Here is an 8587-nt window from a genome sequence, read left to right on the forward strand (position 1 = left end):
AACTGCCTTTGGGTATAGAGGACATCATTTCAATGTTTATAGCTGGCACAAAACTTGAAAATGAAAAAAAAAATGAAGAAGGGAATAGGAGATCTCAAAAAGTTGCAGTTAAATTGATGCTAGACAAAGGCGCAGAGCAGGTGAAATTTAATTCAAAGGAATGTTAAGGGAGACAACATTAAAGAGGGCTACTAGAAAAGGGATCTGGACTTGCACATATTTGTTGGTGAAACATGATACGATTTTGAAGAAAACATATTGTATCCTGAGCTTTATGAATACAGAGCTAGATTAAAGAAGTAACAATGTTTAGTAAACCTTAATAAATCACTGGTTAGACCACAGCTGGAGTGTAATTTCTGATTTCTGGGCACAACCTTTTAAGAAAGTCTGTAGGAGGGTTGTTAACCAGAAAAAAGGGCAGCGGAGGAGGAACTTTTTTCAACACAGCAATGATCTGCTGCACAGAGACTCAAATAGTTTCTTGATGGAACCAGTGCATGCTTGAGAAAGAAAGAAGTTTTAAGACTGTGAGGAGGAGAGTGAGACTGATAGTATTCTTCAAACAGATGGCACCGTGACTCAATGCACTGTGTTCTGTGATTCTTTGATAATTTACTGGACCTTCTGTGACTGACCAAAGTTGCATAGTTATAAGACCATTTGACATATACGCAGCAGTAGGCCATTCACCCCATCAAGCCTACTCTGCCATTCAATGAGATTGTGGCTGACCCAGTAGTCCTCAGTTCCAACTTCCTGCCTTTTCCCCATAATCCTTGACTCCCCTTCCTGATTAAAACTCTGATAATCTCAGTGGGCTACTATAAATTCAGAAGAATTGTATTTGGAATTATTGAATTAAATTACGAGGGGACTGATTGATAGATTGAGATTGCACTCGGTCAGTTACAGAGGGTCAGAGTTTTAATCGAGTTGAGGTGTCTTAAGATTTAAGGAAATCGGAAGAGAGGATCTCCTCTAATGAGAGGGAGACAGACCTTGCTAAAAGGGTAGGAAGCACCAGGTCACTGCATCCTGCATCGAATCATTGTCCCCTTCCAAGTGTTAGCATTTGTCCAACACAATTTCGTTAAGGTGTGGCTCCTTTAACTGATAGGTCTGACAGGCTGATTTGTAAAGTTAGATTACATGGGATTCAGGGTGAGCTTGCCAATTGGCTACAAAATTGGCTTTACAGTGGGAAACAGAGGGAGGTGATGGAGGGTTGTTTTACAGTCTGGAGGCCTGTGACCAGCGGGATCAAACGTGGGTCCACTTTTGTTTGTCATTTATATCAATGATTTGGATGAGAATACAGAAGGCGTGGTTAGTTAGTTTGCGGATGACACCAAAATTGGTGGTTTGGTGGACAGTGAAGAAAGTTTTCTAAGATTATAAAGGGATCTTGATCAACTGGACCAATGGTCTGAAAAGTGGCAGACGGAGTTTAATTTGGCTAAACGCGAGGTATTGCAATTTAGTAAAACAAACGGGCAGGACTTATACAGTTAATGGTAGGGCCTTGGGTAGTGTTGTAGAACAGAGATAGCGAGAGGTCCAGGTACATAATTCTTTGAAAGTTGCATTGCAGGTAGACAGGGTGGTTAAGAAAGTGTTTAGCATGCTTGCCTTCATTGCTCAGACTATTGAGTGTAGGAGTTGGGACGTCATGTTGAGGTTGTACAAGACATTGGTGAGGCCACTTTTGGAGTACTATGTATGGTTCTACTATGGGATGGATATTATTAATTTGGAGAGTGTTCAGAAGAGAATTACCAGGATGTTACAGGTACTGGAGGATTTGAGTTATAAGGAGAGCCTGGATAGGTTGGGGCTATTTTCCTTTCAGCATACGAGGCTGAGGGGTGACCTTATGGAGTTTTATAAATTCATGAGGGGCATGGGTAAGGTGAATCACAAAGGTCTTTTCTCGGGATGGGGGAGTATAAAAGTAGAGGACATAATTTAAAGTGAGAAGGGAGAGATTTCAAAGGGACCTGAGGGGAAAATTTTTCACACAGAGAATGAACTGCCAGAGGAAGTGGTAGACGCCAGTGTAGTAACAACATTTTAAAGACATTTGGACTGGTATATGGATGGGAAAGGTTTAGCAGGATATGGGCCAAACACAGGTAATTGAGACTAGTTTAGTTTGGGAAACTTGGTCAGCGTGGACGCGTTGAACCAGAGGGTCTGTTTCTGTGCTGTATGACTCTATACCTCTGCGACTCTGCCACAGTAAAAGTCCCACTTCACAATGAGATCTAATATCACAGTACGTTTGTAAACTGAGTAAACATGAGGCAGGAGGTTGTGCAGTTAGTTTGAAGTAAAGGAAATAAGACTGCACTGACTCACTCAGTGATCTATGCAATGTGTAGAATTTAGTTGCCTCGAACAGTGAACAGGGTAACATTTCTAACCAGTCAATACATTGGAGTGGTTTGGTTGTACCAAACTTTGGGTTTGTTGAAAGAAGTGTCATTTCATTACAGCTTTTTGACTTGCACTCATAAGGATGATCTCAAAGTTGGTTAATACTGATCTCTAATTGGTAGAGATGTTACTATAGAGAATGCACCTAGTAATGCTGATTGACAGTTAATTGCCAGGCTTTGTGTTAGCTTGGAGAATGGACCTATTACTGCTGATTGACAATTAACTGCCAAGCCTGTTTAAATGGCTGTCACCTTGTCATTGAAGTGGTTAGAAGGTAGTTTTTGACTGGCACAGATGTGTTGGATCAATAAACCTGGATAAACCTTGAAGCACAACTGGTTTCTGTGAAAAATATGGACTATGTAGCATAGTGGCTCAGTAGTTAACACTACTGCCTCACAGCACCAGGTACAATTCCAGCCTCAGACAACTGTCTGTGTACAGTTTGCACATTCTCCCTCTGTGTGAGTTTTCTCCCACAGTTCAAAGATGTGCAGGTTAGGTGGGTTGGCCATGGTGTCCAGGGATGTGCAGGTTAACAGGATTAGCCATGGGAAATACAGGGCTACAGGGATGGGTTGGCATGTTCTTCAGAGAATTGGTGTGGACTTAATGGGCTAAGTGGCCTCTTTCTGCTTTGTAATGCAGAATTAACTGTCTGACCTATCTAAGAGTGAATGGGATCATAGAGTCATACAGAACCAAAACAGACCCTTCAGTCCAACCCATCCATGCTGACCAAGTTTCCCAAACTGAACTAGTTGCATTTGGCCCTTCTCCCTCTAAATCTTTCCTATTCATGGACCTGTCCAAATGTCTTTTAAATGTTGTAATTGTACCCACCTCCTCTCAGTTCATTCTATACACGCGCCACCAGTGTGAAAACGTTGCCCCTCAGTTCCCTTTTAAATCTTTCCCATCTCATCTTAAACCTATGCCCACTAGTTTTGGACTTTGTTACCCTGGGGAAAAGACCTTTGCTATTCACCCTATCCATGCCCCTCATAATTTTATAAACATCTATAAGGTCAACCCTCGACCTCCTACGCTCCAGTGAATAAAGATCCCAGCCTATCCAAATAAAAACCGAAAGAACTGCGGATTCTGTAAATCAGAAACAAAAGCAGAAGTTGCTGGAAAAGCTCAGCAGATCTGGCAGCATCTGTGGAGAAAAGAATCAGAGTTAATGTTTCGGGTCGGTGACGCTTCCTCAGGACTATCCAAAAGCATTCCAGCCTATCCAACCTCTCCTTATAACTCAAGCCCTCCAGTCTCGGTAACATCCTTGCTAGTTTAATGACATCCTTCCTATAGCAGGTCGACCAGAATTGGACACAATACTCCAAATGTGGCTGCTTCACCCAGAAGGCCATGCCTGGGGCCTTGGATAGTGAAGAGGGAGGTGGGAGACTGTTTCTGAAGGACATTGAAGTCACAGAGATATCCAGCACGGAAACAGACCCTTCAGTCCAACCTGTCTCTGCCAACCAGATATCCTACATCAATCTAGTCCCATATGCCAGCATTTGGCTAATATCCCTCTAAACCCTCCCTATTCATGTACCCATCCAGATGCCTTTTAAATGTTGCAACTGTACCAGCCTCCACCACTTCCTCTGGCAGCTCATTCCACATATGCACCACTCTGCATGAAAAGGTTGCCCCTTACGACCCTTTTAGTGTTGGAACCGTCTCCCATCAAGCGCAGAGGGCTTGGAAATGATAATTTCCTTTCCCTTCAATGTCACTTCCCTAGGTCATTTGTTTGTCACCACATGTTTAACGTTCTCACTCATTCTATTGTTTCAGGCTAGGGGCGTTTGCCTAACACTTTCGTTTTCAGTTTGAGGAAGGGGTCACTTGATGCTCATCTGATTTCTCTCCACAGATGGTGAGGCCTCTTCTGGAATACTGTGTCCAGTTCTAGTTGCCCAGTTATAGGAAAGATATTAGTAAACTCGAGAGAGTTCAGAAGAGAGTTACCAGGACGTTGCCAGGAATGGAGGGTTTGAGTTAAAAGGAGAGCTTGGATAGGCTGGGACTTCTTTCACTGGAGTAAGGAGGTTGAGGGAAGACCTTATAGAGATTTATAAAATCATGAGGGTCACAGACAGGTGATTGGCAGGTGTCTTTTCCCTAGGGTGGGGGATTTCAAGAATAGCGGACATATTTTTATGGTGAGAGGAAAGAGATTTAACAAAGACATGAGGGGCAACTTTTTTTTTACACAGAGGGTGGTTTGTGTGTAAAATGAACTTCCAGAGGAAGTGGTGGATGTGGGCACAGTTACAATATTTAAAAGACGTTTAAATAAGGGCATTACCACCAGGCCCCAAGAGTCCCTTGGACGTGCTAATTGGTAACTGCGCTGAACTCGGGTTGAAGCTTGTGCTTTAACAACTCAAAAAAAAATCGTTGGGAGGGAAACTACCTGAAAAACGTTGTTCTTCCTGCCACAAGCCATGCTCTCCACAATGCATGCCTGCGCGTGGCCCGTGTGCAGGACTTTAATGGCCTTGCTTTCCTCTGGCTGCGGCATGTTGCTACCAGCGTTATGAGAATGCAGTGTCATCCCCCTCTTGTAGCTTCACCAAATTGGCACATCAGTTTCTGGCCCATGTTCTTATTCGGCTATTGCCTGGCACTGATTCCTGGCGCTCCCTTTCTCTAACCCCTTGTTGAACCAGTGTTGGCATTGATTGTGATGGAAGGTTGAGGCAAGAACAAGTGTGTTGCTGTATTCAGGGGCAGGCCATTTCCGACTTCAGCAGACTCCCGGATCCAGGGCTGCTTCCCTGCGGAAGATGTCGACCCATTGAATAGAATCCCTACAGGATGGAAACAGGCCCTTTGGCCCAACAAGTCCAGACCGCCCCTCGCAGCATCCCTCATGACTCACCTAACCTGGTGGTTGTGTTACCTTCTTGATCTGTGTTCTCTCCCATTTGTAAAAGTTGACATAGGGCAGCTTGCGTGTGAGAGAGAGAGAGAGAGATGACTGAAAATGACCTTAACCTGAGGGTCAGCACGCCTCAAATGAGGAGAGAGGTTGAGAAGGAGATTCCTTTGTGGTAACTTTAGCTGGTGCAGGAATTGAACCCATGTTATTGGTCTCACTCTGTATCTGTTAAAAAAAATATGATTTTTTTTCCCCTCAACTATTTTTGTAGCCATCCAAGCTAACTGACCTACCCCACCCCCATCCCAACAAGTACAGATGTAGCCCTACGCAGAGCGAAACAGAATGTCCTGACCCAACTGAGCAACGCAAGGGTGGCACGGTGGCTCAGTGGTTAGCGCTGCTGCCTCACAGCACCAGGAACCGGGGTTCGAGTCCACCCTCGGGCGACTGTCTGTGTGGAGTTTGCACATTCTCCCTATGTCTGCGTGGGTTCCCTCCGGGTGCTCCAGTTTCCTCCCACTGTCCAAAAATGTGCAGGTTAGGGTGGGTTGGCCGTGCTAAATTGCCCCGTAGTCTCCAGCGATGTGCAAATTCACCACAGGAAATGCAGAGTTACAGGAATGGGGTGGGATGCCCTTCAAAGGGGCAGTGTGGTCTTGATGGGCCAAATGGCCTGCTTCCACACTGTAGGGATTCTCTGATTATCAAATGGAAACCACCTTTAATCAAACGGAAAAAAATAATTACCTGGCACTGATAATGATGAGCCCCAGCTCCCACCAGTTATTGAATGATTTATTGTCACTTGTATTTAGGAGAAAAGCTTCAACTGACACCATTTGGAATAACTTTAAAATAATTGTTAAAAAAACATGATAGAACTCTAAGAGAGTCCATCTTCACTTTATAACTGTTGGTTCAAGGTGTAACATCACCATTGTGGCTACTTTCCTCGCTTCAAGACTTTAGGGTGACCTATGAGCTTTTAAGATGAGGATAGAGAATGACAAGATATATCGTAGATTAACGGCCCATTGCAATGCATTTGAATTCGTCAATCAGATCCAGTGAAGTGTGTAATTTAGACCAAGAGTAAATTTCAGACAACTCTTCCACTCAGACCATCGGAATTACACAATATTATAAAAAGGACAAGCTGTCTACAAATGTATGCAGACAAATAAATATATAGATAAAGAAAGAGACAAGTGGGTAGGAAAAGAAAGAGACCCCGATGACAAAGTTAACAGTTGAATGGGTCATGCTGTTATTTACTTCGTAAAGTTTTCATTTTTCAAGATGGAATCAGGCATTTTCATAGAGTCATAGAAACTCAAGTATGACTTGGTTACAAAATCAAAAGACATAGTAAATGCCTCAACAGCGCAAACGGTAAAATACCACCAGCAGGGTATTTCCATTTGCAAAAAGAAAACAATGCATGAACTCACCTCTGAATATTGGTGTAAAAAAAAATTGGTCAAATTCCCAGAGTGCAGAATGTCAAAACTGAGTCAGTAACCCAGATGAGTTTTCAGCTTTAATCAAGCTTTTGAATGAAATAAGATTAAACAGCGAAACATTACAGACGTAGTGCAGTGTCAACATTCCAACACAATTGGGCCAATGTTATAATATCTTGGTGTCTGCAACAACAACAACACTCATTTCATTCTTACGGTGCCTGTTAATGTAGCAGACGCTTCCTGAGGTAACTGACCGAGTGGAGACAGGGAGAATTTGAGACCACACCATATACTGTGATAGGAAGTCTGGTGACAGAAAGGCTGGTCAAACAGATTTGTTTTTGAGATAGTAGGAACTGCAGATGCTGGAGAATCTGAGATAACAAGGTGTGGAGCTGGATGAACACAGCAGGCCAAGCAGCATCAGAGGAGCAGGAAGGCTGACGTTTCGGGCCTAGACCCTTAATAACTGCCTTCAGGAGGGAGAGAGATGGAGAGAGAGAGAGAGATAGAGAGAGAGGAGTCGGAGATGTTCATGGAGGGAATTCCTGAGCACAGGACCCAGGCACGTCCCCAATGGCGGAGCGATGGGAATTGGGGGATGCTCCAGAGGCTGGGATTGGAGGAGGTTACAGAGATAGGAAGGGGGTGTAGGGGCTGGAGGAGGTTACAGAGATAGGGAAGGAGTGTAGGGGCTGGAGGGAGTTTCAGAGATAGGGAGGGGGTGTAGGGGCTGGAGGGGGTTACAGAGATAGGGAGGGGTTACAGAGATAGGGAGGGGGTATAGGGGTTGGAGGGGGTTACAGAGATAGGGAGGGCGTGTAGGGGCTGGAGGAGGTTATGGAGAACTGAGAAAGTGGGTGAAGTGGAGAGTTTGAAAATTGAATAATGTCGAACTGAGTTCAGTGCAGGGTGTCAGTGAGCACATTGGGTTTGGGTGTTTGGGGGTCAGAGGGTTTGGGGGTTTGGGGGTCGGAGGGTTTGGGGGGTTGGGGGTCGGAGGGTTTGGGGGTCGGAGGGTTTGGGGGTTTGGGGGTCGGAGGGTGGCCGATTGAGTGAATTCACTCACTGAAATCAGACAACTGAAGGTGCTGAATGTGACTGGGTTTAAACACCTGACTGGGACATGGAGTCGAGAGAAACCAGGGTCAGGGCTTCAGCAGCCGATCAGCCAGGACAGGGACTGAGTCGGACGATGGCATCGAGATGAAAATAGTTTGTTGCTGGCTGTTGTCAAATGGGACAGCAAGGCTGCTGGTGATATGATGTCCCTCAGGAAGCTGAACCGAGATTGGGGTCTGGGTTCAATATTCTCCTATCTGAGGCGATGTGTTTGATGTGGTATGCTCATCCACTCAGGTGAAGATCAAAAGGAACAACGGCCACCATCAGAAGAAACAGCGCTATAGCAATGCACATTATTTGCCCGGGAAAACTGCCCCCCACCGTTTTGCAGCAAGACAGACATTATCCAATGGCAGATGCTCAAAGTGACAGAACTGGGAAAATAAAGGAAGATCGCACGTTAAAATCCCAGTGTCAGTTGCAGGACTGTTCCACCAACATGTATTTGGCAAAGATCTTATCTCCTTCTTCAGGATGGAACAAAGTAATTCCTGTTGGTTAGAAAAGAATAAAAATCAATCATGATTCCTTCCAGAGGAACACATTCACTTCATCACAAAAAGCAATGTCTCTAAAGTGTGTTCCATTGTCCCTCCCTATCTCTGTAACCCCCTCCAGCCCCTACACCCCTCCCTATCTCTGTAACCCCCTC

This window comes from Rhincodon typus, chromosome 47 (genome assembly GCF_021869965.1).
Source record: "Rhincodon typus isolate 14 chromosome 47, sRhiTyp1.1, whole genome shotgun sequence".
In the NCBI taxonomy this organism is placed as follows: domain Eukaryota; kingdom Metazoa; phylum Chordata; class Chondrichthyes; order Orectolobiformes; family Rhincodontidae; genus Rhincodon; species Rhincodon typus.